The sequence below is a fragment of the Orbicella franksi genome, chromosome 15 (assembly GCF_964199315.1).
Source record: "Orbicella franksi chromosome 15, jaOrbFran1.1, whole genome shotgun sequence".
In the NCBI taxonomy this organism is placed as follows: domain Eukaryota; kingdom Metazoa; phylum Cnidaria; class Anthozoa; order Scleractinia; family Merulinidae; genus Orbicella; species Orbicella franksi.
In genome coordinates this window covers 7,227,201-7,242,480 of record NC_138159.1, presented here as the reverse complement: position 1 = coordinate 7,242,480, position 15,280 = coordinate 7,227,201, and the positions used below count along the sequence as shown (strand labels likewise).

Below are 15,280 nucleotides of genomic sequence, written 5' to 3'. Positions count from 1 at the left end.
AATAAGTCTTGCTGCTGCATTTTGTATACGCTGTAATTTAGCGATCTGCGCCTTTGGTAAGCCAAACAATAAACCATTACAATAGTCAAGACGGCTGGTTATAAAAGCGTGAACCAAAGTAATTAAAGAGTCCCTCGATAGGTATTTCTAAATACGTCTCAAATTATGCAAATGATAAAATGCCGCATTACAAGCCTTGTTTATATGATCAGTCATGCTTAAGTTGCTGTCAAACCACGATCCAAGGTTTCTGACACATGGGCTTGGACAGATACGATTATTGCCCACGGTAATGGAACACGAATCTAGTTTATCAAGCTGCTGTCGTGTGCCGACCAACAAAAACTCGGTTTTGTCATCATTGATCATCAACCGATCTTGAATCATCCATTTCCTCGCCGCGTCAATGCACTTTTCCATAGCTTGTATAGCATCAGCTTGAGCAGTGCTACCAAGTGGTTTGAAACTCAGATACAGCTGCGTATCATCCGCGAAATAATGAGCATCAGGTAGATAATCTTCCACGATCTTAAACAGCTTGGACACGTATATTATGAATAACAGAGGCCCTAAGCATGAGCCTTGAGGTACTCCGCAGTTCAAGTCAAAAGGACGAGAAAGAACCCCATGTACAGAAACGCGCTGACTTCTATCAGACAAGTACGATCTAAACCAATTCAGAGCAGTACCACGTATGCCAACCTCGTCAGATAGCCTCTCTAAAAGTGCAAAGTTTCGCAGCAAAGACCCCGGTTTGGTTGGGATGTTACAGGCCGTTCACCGTAAAAGTTTCACACAGTTAAGTGCAAAGTTTCGCAGCAAAGACCCCGGCATTGTTGGGATGTTATAGGCCGTTCACCGTAACTGAAGTATTGCTATTAACAGCATCATTACGTCTAGAGACTCGTTAACAAAATGTATCAATCAGATCAATCTAATGTCATAAATATACACTGGACGATCAGCATAAAAGATCACAAACTTAATCTCGTGGTTTCATCAACAAATTTGCTCATCTTTTCTTGGGTACCAGTCCATGACATCAGGTAACGTTTGCAGCATCTTCAGCTGTGCTTCTTATAGTTCACGCAATTAATTTTACACCTGAAAAATGATATGTTTTAGAAAATGTAACATACTACACAATCCCTCTTATACCGGCGTCCTCCCCGCTCCACACACACACACATGTATCCAAATACGCATACAGCCACGGACACATAATAATATACAAAGCTGGTGATACTATCGGGCCCCTCAATGTAAGATCTAGATCAAGAACTATGTTCACAAAAATAGCTCATTCATGAGAGTATTCAATGAAATGTCTTAGATTTTAACTGATGTTAAATTGCTGAAAATTACATTCCCTGGGGCAAGTCAAAGAAGCAAGGATTTAACTGTTTAAGAAAGCAATAATTGTGGAATAATTTTTTACCGCTCATTTCGTCATCAAACTATAACCCAGAAGCGTGAATTCAGTGAATGGTGTGAACTGGTGCCACATCCCTCTCCTATTTTTTCGTGTGCCATGTTTCGCGCTTTGCCATTAAGCTACATGAACTGAACCGCGCGATAATCGTTCCACCACAAAATCACTGTCTGTGCCATCATAAAAAGAGGGACAATAAGGCGAAATGTCTCCAATTCCGGTAGCAAGGCAGGCATGCAAAATAACTTGTTCTCTGACAGAAACTGAATGTGCGAAAAACACGCGCGTTAACAAATGGGAAAGCATAAGAAATTAAATTACACATTATTGTCCTGGCGCTATCGGCAGCGAAAGAACGAAATCTGGAATGATATGATTGCCTACTTTTAAATGCCAAAGTACAGTATAATTAGCATGGAACTAGATCAATCAGGTGTGCTGGTCAACAGCTCTTTCAGGGCAAATTTTCGGCGATACCAAAAGGCAGCAATAGGTAACCAGCCTTCAGTTATACAAAGAACATGATCGGACTTCAGTAAAGAAAGCGATGGAAACAATACTTTCTTACACCGGGAAAAAATGATCATTTCAATATCTCGTCAGTTTGTCCAAGACGCGGCAAATGTGTTTCAATAGCTCATGTTTTAACGTTCGACGCGTTAAAAAGCGGTCATCGTCGACTGCAGCACCGGGATGGGATTTTACTGGTCGTTAAAATTACAGAATTGAAATTACACTTGGAAGTAGGATCACTGTGGATGAATGGACTGACAATTTCCAAAACCCTTCCAAGTTCTGAGACATATTAGGCCTTTTCTTGCTTTCACTGTCTTCACTGAAGCTGCACTTTCCGTTGGGTTTGAAATACAATACAGTGGCGAATACAGTTTGAAAAACTGCGCCGGCTTTTCCCGCACACATTGCTTAATATTATCAATATTAAATACATAGGCTGATTCAACTAGTTCAACTCCAAAGTAGTTCTTACCTGAACCTTTGAATTTATCAGTGGAGTCTTCAGAGTTCTCTGGCAGCCAAACCCTCAAACAACTGGTCGGCAAAATCTGACCGCGCTTGAAACCGACCGTTGGACACAAAATTATACGGGAACTGTGTTTTAGTTCCAAAATATTACGAGGTTACCGGAGTCTCACCGGGCCCCAGTCAAAAATGTGAAAAGACTGCACGAACGAAGAAACGCCATTACTAGATAACCAGTTGTATCACGGTAGAACATGAAAGCAGAACAGACGATGATTTTCCGCGACCGGATCAACGGTGGTTTAAAAACATACAACTGAACGTGGGAAAAAGGAGCGTCAAGGGAAAAGAAAGCGATCTAATTTCACGCTATAAATGACAGCAGAACAGACTTCTATTGTTTGCTGGTAAATAAAACTTTAATAAACAACTAACATTATATTGTAAGCATGTTTTCAAACAAAAGGTCAAGCAGTCAGAGAGTGTCAAGTGATACACTTCAGTCAGTGATTGCATCCGGAATGTAATTTCCAGCTGTAAAATTTGTAAAACCACAATGTAAGCTATTTGAACACCAAAAAAATTTTCCAGCTAGCTAGCTCTCGATAAGCTAAATTCTCAGCAAGATTCTGTTTATTGCTAAGATTCCCAGCCAGCTCAACTTTAGTCTGCAGAGCGGATATTTTGCGGAGCGGATCCGACGGGTACTCCAGCTTAGACCAAAGTCAATAGAGGGGAATGGTTATGAAGCCCGGCAAACAACAAAGGAGCAAACAAAGATGCCAAGATTTGTGTTGGAAGGTCCACGACCGTGCAAAATCTTTTTTTGCACTCATGCACTATGCATGAATTACGTAACCAAAACGTTTCTATTGGTCAGTTACTCGGTCAGTAGTATACAACAATTGTGTTTTGCGCATGGTCAAGGCCAAAAAAGAGAACAAAAACATACAGCAAAGAACTTTGTTGAGTTTCATATTAATCCCCTCTATTAACTATACCTAGACTGAGGTTGTTGGAGCTGACACTTGTCAAACCCCTGGCTGTAAAAGTAGCAGTCTCTCTCGCAGTACATTTGAGGGCTGCTCTATGCATAGGTCTGTAGGCCCTTGAGGTCTTTCAAATCCATTCCTCCTGTGCAGGTGTGAAACGTTTACCAGGGCCCATATCATAAGCCTTCTACACTTTCAAACCTCCGGACTTGAAGCTAAAAAATTTTAGAGACAGGATTCCGAACATTGTGTGCTTCATGGTCTGGCCTGACTCTTGAGTCTTAACAATATTATTGATGCCTGACACCCCTTAACCCGCCATAGGATATCACTAGCACTTTTAATGTCGTGGCCTTCATTTATGTTACAACGCACATGGCTCTGCACTGGGGCAATTTCTCTGTCACAGAGGTCCTTTCCAGCCTGTGGATCACTGAAATCATATCTGACGATCTTAATGCCTGTGCACTCTCTAAGGCTGGGAAGTGAGCGGATGAGATGAGAACAAAGGTAACATCCGGTATTGTCGGTATTGTGTATTTTCTCTCAAAAAAAGTTACAACTGAGCAAAACATCGAAGCCACTCTTATCATTGGAGTGTGCACGCCTATAAATAGAGATTGAAATTCCTTACGCAGTGGGAATAAATAATAAATAATAACAACAATAAATGTAAATAAATATAATAAATAATAACAATAACAACAACAAACTATTAATTATCACTTAGTGATATTATATGCTGCTGATCAAGGTCTTTGGTTCTTGTTCCCATGCTTTCAAAATTATATGCACAATGTTTATCTTTATACTAATCAAGATTTACTTGCCTGCCTGATGCAGCAAAGTAAAAAAATCATAGATGGTTTTTAATTCGATTCGCATGAAATGGATATTCATTGGGTGAGCTCAAGAGTTAATATATGAGGGCAAACAATAATGTCAGCAAAGAATACCTCCCAGGATTGATGAGTTTGTATGCCAACTGTAAAGCAAGAGTTGACAATAATCAATTGCAACATCAAGCATGTGACCCGCCCATGATGCTCGAGCAGGGTTTCAAGGGTAATCTAAAAAGTGAGATTTGCCTAGAAAAAGTCTCATCTAATTAGTCAATTTTTTAGAATGTAAACATCACGGCCCTTTATTCCCATATTTAAATTCTACAAATAGAATTTAGGTGTTTTGCACTGTTATTTTAACCCTCGGATGTACGAGCTAACTAGTACCCCCACCGTGGTATAAGGGGAAATTGGATGGAACCCTCTTGGGTTTGCGCTCTGTTTGGGTACAGCGAAATAAATTTACATTGATTAGATAGCCCTGAGCTTGTTCTACAAAATGATACCATATTTGTTGGTTGTGACGTCATTTGATGCCAAATGACGTCATTTGACCCTCCATCGTGGATCCGCCATCTTGGATTTTACTTTTTTCTTAAAAGCTCAAGAAATAATGGAAATTGATACAAAATCAAGCCAGAATGCTTATGAAATGTACAAATTGGTGAATTTTTGGAATTTGATGAAGAAAACTGGAAAAAATACAGAATTATGCCAAAAAAGTTGATTTTTGGCCAAACCTACATAAAACTAGTGGTTGCTATGGAAACATAAAAAATGATGGACACACAATTGACATATCAAAATATCCGCGAAGGATGAATGAACAGCTAATGAAAGTTTCAGCCCCTTAGACTAAATCGTCTTTTCAAAATTTTGAAAATACCTTCTTGGGGCGATGGCATCCACCCCACCCCCCGCCTTGTACGTCCGAGGGTTAAGGGATATTGCAAAGAGTTTTGCATTCATTGAGCTTCCACTGCCCAAAATAATATTCAAAGACTTTGTTAATGACATTAACATAGAAATAACTTTGATAAACTGATTCTATAATATCTAATATTTTTAGATTTTGCCCTTGTCTCTTTGTTAAAACTAGCCTCTTGTCATGTTGTTTGAACAGCTTTTGTTACCAAAAAATAGCAGATGCCAAAACTTTTATTCTTGATTTCATCAGGCCAAGGGTCCCTCTAAACTGTGATGAAATAAGTTTTGATTTAGAAAGTTGGACTTCAGCAATATTTGAGTCAGAATTTCAGCTAATTTGCCTTATAGCTAAATGTTGCGTGACATGGGTAGGAAATGACATTCCTTGATTGGTACCTGTCACTTCGAATGACTTGAAATTCCTGGTGTGAACTAAGATAGGTCCAATCTTTATTTGTGTGAAATACCAATAAAATGCAATGTATTCTGTAAGCAGGAGCGGTGTTTAAATTTGATGCTTAGTTTAGTGACATTTTGAGGATTTTGGGCAAAAAACCAGGGTGGGTGGTCTAACTCCTAAGGGAAAAAACACAAAGCCGGCCCACTTTGTCTTTTAGAGTTGTTGGGTAATACCTTTAATCTGGCAAAGTTTCATCCAAAAAGGAGAGATGGCATGTATCACCCCTGCCTGGTCCTCTGGTAAACTCGGTCTTAATCTTTTGCTGATTTTGCTGACTTACACAAATAGTGTGCTAAACCCTAAAGAAAAATTAATATTTATTTTTTTATTTTTAAAAGTTTGGTTTGGGATATATTTATCAGGGCCTATTAATCTTTTTAGTTATAAGTTGAAGCAATAAGTTTCAATTACTCGCAAATTAGCAAATACATTTACAATACAGCAGCATTTCATTTACCATATAGTAACTACTAGTACGATAAAACTAAATAATTGGAAGCCCCAGTCACATGAGCACACTTTGTGATTCTCTGTAATAGCACCCTATTCTCTAAAATACCTCATATTTTCACCTTCTACTATCGATCACTGACCTTTGGAGTTGAAAATCTTAGTAGTGTCTTTCATTTTTTTCATGATAATTCAGTTTTATCCTAATTAAAAGTACAACTTGTAAGCCACACATGTACGCATTGCGGACCGATTTTTTCCAAACGTAGATTACTCAGCTTTGCCTTAGTCTTCTGGTCATGACTTTTAGGGCTGACTTTAGCCATGTGCTAGTCAATTCTGTCGATAACTTTGTTGTATTGCTTTTGTACAAACAAAATCCATCCAACTTCCATTAATGCTTCATGTCTACTCAGGAACTCCAAGTACTTATCATTTGCTGCTTTACAATTGCTTAATGATGTCTCTAACGCTTACTGAACTTTACGAAGAGCCAGAATCGCGTCCTCGCCAGCGTCGTGTGAATCCAGCAAATGAACCGCCTCGTCAACTAGTGTTTTGAAGACTGCCTCAGTCGTGTTTCGCTTTACAAATGCTTGATCGATCATCCCCCTAGTTCTACTGAAATCTAATTTAGTCGGCTCTTGGCGATCGATTTCTTGTTTTACAGCCATCTCCTTCACCAATTTTGCATTTGCATATCGAATTTACTGCTCCATTGCCTCGCTAAACGATAGTTATAACTCCAATATCCACTCTTCGTTCGCTTCCACTTCGCTGTCTTCCAGAAGTATCGTGTACGTATCATGTTTGAATTCTACGTTCCTCCAAGCTACGGTTAGCTCATTGTAATTTCGTTTGACGATCTCTACTACTTTATCGTCATCGACTGATTTCCTGAGTTCGTTGAGTTTTCTTTTAAAACGCCTTTCGCGGCGCGTCTCTGACTCTTGGCGTCTTCAACCATCCGTCACTGTCATCGGGTTCGAATGTTTCGCTCGCTGTACAATTCACCGTTATCAAAGTATCAGTTGACGGTTTAGTCACAACAATTTAATTTCATTCGTCGGTAATTACTTCGAAACCTAGAAATATGTGCAAAGGCATGAACAAACATGAAACTAAACGAAAGAAACGTAACCAGTTTGATGCATGATGGCTAACACTTACCCCGGTGGCTCAATAGAGTTACAGCAAAACGAAACTACATCTAAAAATCTACGGTAACCGTTACAAGAACGCTGATTGCGAAAAAACGGCGATGACTCTGCCATTATAACTTGCTCGCCTATTTTTTTAAGTCAAGGAACGGGAGGTAGAGATGCGAACGTCAGATTCTCCCTACTGGTGTATATTTATTTCGAACAGTACGAACTGAGGCGATTTGTTTCAGTGACAAAAAAAAAGCGTTGATGTCGATTTCTTTTTTCATCCCACCTGCACGGTTAATTCAGTTTGCGTTGTTGACCTTGTGTAACATACACGTGTGACATGCACGGCAATCCGTGAAATCAACAACTGATGTCACTGGGAAAATTCCCGCACACTTTGTCACGAAACGTCGAACTTTTACGTCACTCGCGTGACCATTGTTTTGGAAAGATTCCCCTGTTTCACTATCCGAGCTTTTCATCAAGAAACAAAGTAGTTCTGAGCACTTTAACTCGCAGGCCCAGTTCGCAGCTCTCTGAGCTTCTTGATTCATAAATATCATAATCGCTGCATACCCAATTTCAAGTCAAGTAAGCGACGGACCATGTTGTTATTGTTAAGAAGGGAGGGAAGGGCAGTACCTTGTTCATTGACGGTGTGCTTGTTATTGGAATCGTCAACAAAACTCGAACGAAGAAAGATGAAGAAAATTATGCCAACGAACAAAACTGAGGGGAAACAGATACCTAAGGGAAAACCTTCCTGACGTTAAGGTGAAACAAAATGGCCAGGAAAGTTATCAAACCCACCCCAACCCTGTTCAAAACTTAAATTAGAAAAAAAAAAGAACAAACCGTCAGATCATCCGTCTTCAGTTCGAAGTCAAATTAGTCCTGCAAGTTGTGTACCGTATGTATGACGTAGCTTCATCACGCACATTGAGACATGTCACACAATTCCTTGAATGTCTGCGTACACTGTAGGAGCGTTTATCGTTACAATATGCACCAATCAGTAAATAAAAGGAAAAAGTAGAAAAGAAAAACTTTACGTTAAAGCCACCATTAAAACCTGGGTGTATTTTCCCTGCAGGACCTTTGACCTACACTTTAGAGCAACTGAACTATTTTCGCATTTGTTACATCGCCTTTAATTTGGTTCCGAAAGGACTGCGACAAGTCTTCAAGCAAGAATGGGATTTCCTATTCAAAACAACACCTGGAGAATGGAAAGACACGCCAAAAAATGGTTTAGACTTTTATAATAAGGAGTCTAGAAAAAGCCGCACCAAGAATGCACGATATCTGGCGACTATACAAAACGGTAACACGGCGGAGTGGGACTGTAGCTGCTTGTTTTTCGTGATCCTGTTCTCAGATAGCATTGGCACAACTCTGAGTGCAGCAATCAATAAAGAAGTCGATGATCTTCGCCTGGTCCGAAATGACATTGCTCATATCAGCGAGGCGAAACTTACTGATGCTGAATTCAGAGGTTATGTCGGAAGAGTGTTGCTGGCGTTCAACTCTTTGAGTCTTCCGATCAGTGATATAGAGGCGGTTAAAAACCAGACGAGCTTTCCCACGGCAGAAGTAAACAACTTGATGGCACAGGTTGCTAATCTTCAATCGGAATTAGAAGAGGTCAAATGTGATTTACAAGTGGCACAGGACACGATACAGGAAAAGGAAGAGCAGGTTGAATGTCTTACGCAAGAAATTAATTCCAAAGTTGAATCTTTTTGTAATCTCACTTTCAAGCCATCTCACCAAATCATCAGCCGTTCAAATGACGTCACAAGGATCATGGCAAAAATGCAAGAGCTTGACGATGGAAGTAATGGAGCGGTCAGTACCATTTATTTATCAGGAAATCCTGGATGTGGCAAAACTCAACTTGCGCGTCAAATTGGAAAAGAGTTCTTTACAAAAGGATCAGGAGAAAGTGAAGGCTTAACGTTCGTTGCAACCCTGAATGCTGAAACCCTTGAAACGCTAGCTGACTCGTACCTCAGTCAGGCTAAACATTTCGGAATTACCGAATACGCCCTCACCAACCTGGCTACCGCGGAAGAAGCCAACCCCAAGGAAAGAATTCAGCAACTCCGGTCTTTAATTTTCCCGCAGTTTAAACAGTTCTCAAAATGGTTAATAATAGCAGACAACGTTGTTAACCTGTCCTTGGTTTATGAGTACCTACCTCAACCCGCCAGTGAAGAGTGGGGTCACGGTCGGGTGTTGATTACGACTCAAGATAGCAGTGCGATTCCTACAAATGCTCCTCATACTTACCATGAGTCACTCAGTGAAGGAATGGAGCCTGAGGACGCAGTGGAGCTATTGAAACAAGTATCGGAAATGTCCAATAACGAGAAAGTTCAAACGGTTGCTGAGGAACTAGACTATCAGCCACTTTCCTTAGCAGCCGCTGCATGTTACGTGCAATTTGTGAGTCGTTCTTCAAGCTATGACTGGTCAAACTTCTTGACAACACTTGCGGATGTCGAACGTGAAGTAACAGAAGAATGTCTTACTCAGGTGAATCTTGCGTATCCGAGAAAGATGACTGAAGTAATTCAATTGGCAATAGATACAACTTTGAAAAGGGACGAAGTTCTTCGCCAGACATTTCTCTTTTTCTCGCTATGTGATTCGGAACCTGTCCCAATTCAAGCAGCTGTCAACTTTGTCAATAATCGCACCTCGCGACAGACTGCAGAGTTCATCAAAGCAAAGATTTTAAATTCTTCCTTAATTCTGCGTTTATACAGTGAAGGTGAGGCACCTAGCTATTTAAGAGTGCATAACGTTGTTCATCAAGTACTCAGCAAAATGTCACTGATGGAGGTTACAGAGAAGCATGAGTGTTTATCTGTAGCAGTTCAGGTTTTTTACTCCCTTATTAAGTCGGAGCAGAATCGTTTACATGAAAGTGGGGACGTCTGGGTAATGCTGCGTCGAATTACAACTCACTGCAAAGTGTTGTATGAAATTCTTACAAGTACTTTTCCTGCTGAAGTTGTTTGGGTGAAGGAGTTAGCACCCTTCATTTCTTCCGACATTGTTGTTTCGTGGCTTTGTTCAACTGCTACTGTGTTTCAGAGCCTTAGTAATTTATCCAATGCAATTCTATTTTCAACGTCAGCCTGTGATTTTGTTCAATATTTAAGTAACACACGAGAGGGCGACATAGCTAAAGGAAATGTTTTTAATGTGCACGGGTTAACATTATCAATGACATGCCAGTATAAATCATCAATATTATACCATGAAGAGGCTACCAAGATTTATACTGCAAGTTGTGTATGGAAGGTACCAGTAAGCTATAACAACTTGGGAAGTGTTTATCGAAAACTTGGACAGTACAATGAAGCAAAACAATACCTCGAGAAGGCACTGATCATCACGAAAAAGATTTTCGGCGAGGAACATGCCAATGTCGCATCAAGTTATAACAACTTGGGAAATGTTTATGAGAATCTTGGACAGTACAATGAAGCAAAAGAATACCACGAGAAGGCACTGATCATCAGGAAAAAGATTTTCGGCGAGGAACATGCCAATGTCGCATCAAGTTATAACAACTTGGGAAATCATTATGCGAATCTTGGACAGTACAATGAAGCAAAAGAATACCTCGAGAAGGCACTGATCATCACGAAAAAGATTTTCGGTGAGGAACATGCCAATGTCGCATCAAGTTATAACAACTTGGGAAATGTTTATGAGAATCTTGGAGAGTACAATGAAGCAAAAGAATACCTCGAGAAAGCACTGATCATCAGGAAAAGGATTCTCGGCGAGGAGCATGCCGATGTCGCATCAAGTTATAACAACGTGGGAAGTGTTTATCGAAAACTTGGACAGTACAATGAAGCAAAAGAATACCTCGAGAAGGCACTGATCATCAGGAAAAAGATTTTCGGCGAGGAGCATGCCGATGTCGCATCAAGTTATAACAACTTGGGAGGTGTTTATGCGAATCTTGGACAGTACAATGAAGCAAAAGAATACCTCGAGAAGGCACTGGTCATGTCGAAAAAGATTTTCGGCGAGGAACATGCCGATGTCGCATCAAGTTATAACAACTTGGGAAATGTTTATGCGAATCTTGGACAGTACAATGAAGCAAAAGAATACCTCGAGAAGGCACTGATCATCACGAAAAAGATTTTCGGCGAGGAACATGCCAATGTCGCATCAAGTTATAACAACTTGGGAAATGTTTATGAGAATCTTGGACAGTACAATGAAGCAAAAGAATACCTCGAGAAGGCACTGATCATCAGGAAAAAGATTTTCGGCGAGGAACATGCCGATGTCGCATCAAGTTATCACAACTTGGGAAATGTTTATGAGAATCTTGGACAGTACAATGAAGCAAAAGAATACCTCGAGAAGGCACTGATCATCAGGAAAAAGATTTTCGGCGAGAACCATGCCGATGTTGCATCAAGTTATAACAACTTGGGAAGTGTTTATCAAAAACTTGGACAGTACAATGAAGCAAAAGAATACCTCGAGAAGGCACTGATCACGTTGAAAAAGATTTTCGGCGAGGTACACGTTGCTGTAGCGAGAAGCTACAACAACTTAGCTAACGTTTATCAAGCTCTTAAACAGTCCAGTAAAGGAGACGAATGCCTTAAGAACGCTAGAGAGACCCTAAAACTGTGCAACCAAACAAGGAAGACAGAGAGTACATCCTTAGGTAGCAGCAAGTTGCCGCGACTTAAGAATTGTTGATAAATGCCTTAAACAGCATAACCAAACAGTGAGTAAGGATTGTTTTATATTGTATTCTAACAATTTTGAGTGGGGATTGTGAGCAAACCCATATTTCCTACGGCCAAGTGTTAGACAGAGTGAGACCCGGGCACAAAATTTTGAAGACCTTTTTGTTTTCTTGCTCGCACTTGGATTCCTTTTCTTTCCTATTTTGTTTTTTATTTGTAACGTCCTGTTATATGACACGACAAGGGACTACAGATGAAAACCCCAATTGCTGGTTTTCAGTGTCGCGCAATTCAAAACAGATCAAAATCAAAATCAAAACCGGTCAATAGATAAAGCCCAGAATCTGGGAAATGAAAGAAGGTAAATATGCAAAGAATCTCGCCAAAATTCTGGTCACAGCAATTTTTCTTACGCGAGATATGTGGAGAAATTTTTTACCCAAATTTAAAGAGATTTGTATGGAGACGCCATGCTGGTGCCCATCCGTATGGACACCAACATGGCGGCCGGAAACCAACAGAAACATCTGTCACCGAGTTTTGCTACAAAAGCGTACATTTGTCCCTCGAGGAACTCTAAAACATTCAAATAATACTTTTTCTAAGACATGAACTGTTCAGATAGCCAAGTTCCCCGAAATAAGTCACTTTTTTAACCATCAAGACAGCTCTCTAGGCCGTCATTAAAATGCCGCGTCAGGCAAAAGCTTAGAAATTCAAGTGCAGTGTATCACAAAACCAAGAACCCATTGGGAGCCAAAAATTTGTAGGAATATTAGTTTTCAGCTCTCTTATACATCATTTAAGTAAAATCCTAGGAAGATCAATAGTTTTGTAGTTCGAATTTTGGTGACGTCATGTGAAAACCAGCTATATTGATTTCCTTGCATGGTTCACACAAGTTTTGTAACTTCATCTGATTCAGTTACTTTTTAACTCAAACAGACTCGACGCCCCCCCCCCCCCCCCCTCCCCTTTCCGAGGGTGAGGGAGAATGTACTCTACAAAGCTTTATTTGGGAAGGCTCCGCCTCGAGGTCCAACCCCTTGCCTTTTGTATACCGTTTTCACAGAAAAGGTAGCCCTATCATATACCTTTAATTCAAAAAAGGTATCCCTTTTACATACCCACTAAAGAACGCTGCATCCCTTTTGTAAACCCTCTAAATGATGTTAATGAACAATATTACGGGAGAACATCAAGCATTACCACAAGAGATGTGAATCCAAGAAACATATTATTTGTTCAGTTCACGTTGTAGCGGGAGTCAAGATGATAGATTTCTCTATTTCTTCATTCCTACCCTTTGATATACCTGAAGCGTGAAAAAGGTACCCCTTTGGGGCGGAGCCTCCTAGTATATAGCGAGAACACCCAACGGAACTCGACAACGGATATTCATATGAATTTGTACTTGTAACTAGTAAGGACTGATTTTATTGATTTTCATTGCAGTGAGGTTTGATCTTAGCAAACCTTTTTTACCTTCAGAACAGCACCATTAAGTGTATTTGCCCTAGCTATTGACCTTATGAATTAACAACGGGCGTTAAGGAAAGGAAACAAACAAACCAAACAAACAAAAAAACAAAACTGTCGATACTCTCTTCCAGTATGATCCCGAGCTAGCTTGGTTAATTAGGGAGATTAAGGAAACCGCGACAGCAACGGAACGACAGCGTCACCAAACAAAAGGTTTAACGAGCAGAACTTTGGCTATACACGTTCGTTGAAATCTTTGTACAATAATGTTAGCCATGTTTTGGCGAACACCAATGTGAAATAACCAAGTTCTGCCTGTTTGGAGAACGTGAACCATGACCGCTAATTCTTCGTATTTCCCGTTTTGGAATTAACACTCCCGATACCTATTTAACTTGAACATGTTATTAGACCGATAGGTGAACTGAAGAGATCCAAGTAACCTCGAAATTCCAAGACAAAATCTCAATCTCGCTTCCAGAGCTTTTCCTTTAGAGATTGGGACTCTAGTAAAATCTAAATGTATTTGTTTTTCAAGACGTTGTCATCAGCGTCGCCGTCGTCGTTGCTTGAGCTCCCTAACAAGAGATTTGTTATAAGACTTTCTGTAGTTAGAAGTAATCATGTAAGACCAACATTGCATCTACTAAAGCATTCAAACCATAATTGTTTAAGCTAGGCGGCTTATGTTCGTGCAGACCTTTTCAGCTGCCATAGTGGCACGAAGACGTCAGTGTGAGTCCCCGTTCACAATACGTTGGAAAAATTTGAAAACGCAGCTTTATTCCTACGGGGAGGCCTACCGTCCACACCAATCCATCTCGAAAACGGAGCTTTTCGAAAAAGTTCTTCAAACGGGAGGAATTTAAAAACACCGGGTTTTCGTTTCCGTGTGGAGGGAAAACATTTTGAAAACGGAGCTTTTCGAAAACGGTGACGTCACGATCATCATGTGATTTCCCTGACCCAGGTTTTCTCAACACCAATCCAACATGACCGGTGATAAATGCATTTGTAACTTCCTATGGAGTAGTGTGGACGGAAACATTTTGAAAACAGAGGTTTTTGAAAACGATTACGTCTTGAGCTTTTCTGCCGCACATGATTGTTGCGTATTTAAATTTCCCAGGCGTAGTGTGGACGGAAAACATTTGATTCTTTTTCGGAGTGAACACTCTCTTTTCAAATTTCTCCAGCGTAGTGTGGACGGGGCGTGAGATGTTAGGAGACTGACAAGGAACACAGAAAAAACAGGCGAAGTGCAGTCATTTCTTGTAGGATTGTTTCCGTGGCAACCGTTATAAAGGTCAGATTAGCCAAATCACGGGTAATTGATTTCTTATTACAATGGTCAGTGATTTGGACTTTTGAAATAAGCAAAATAGTTGTTAGTAAAGTTTGACCGCATAATCAGTAGTGTGTATAAGTTTAGCTGAAGTAACATACAAGGTTAATAAAGTAAAATGTATAGTGTAGTTCTTTTCAATTCTTGGTATTGTACACCAGAGACGCTTTGCATAAATGGCGACTAAACTTGAAAATCAATACTTTGTACATCCTTAGCCTCCCACTCATGTTTCCAAAAAAAGGATTTTTGACATGAATGTGAGGCTTAGGATGTATAAGTGTTGTTATTCAAATGTCAGCGCCATTAATGCAAAGGGTCCTTGCGCATGACCGCCGTGGATTTTTTAAAGATTTTGAAAATGGACCGATGTTACGCAATATGAATAATTTTTCGTGTCTTGCATATAAACAGAGAACCACTTCCACACATCAAATTTATCGTGCCAAAGTAAACAAATAAGCGGGGTTTCACAAACATCG

The 15,280-nt window shown here is 40.1% G+C and overlaps 1 pseudogene; it reads left to right on the top strand.

The window, feature by feature from the left end:
* Positions 1 to 8,417: 8,417 nt before the first annotated feature.
* Positions 8,418 to 11,981, top strand: LOC145469184 (uncharacterized; annotated as a pseudogene).
* Positions 11,982 to 15,280: the final 3,299 nt, after the last annotated feature.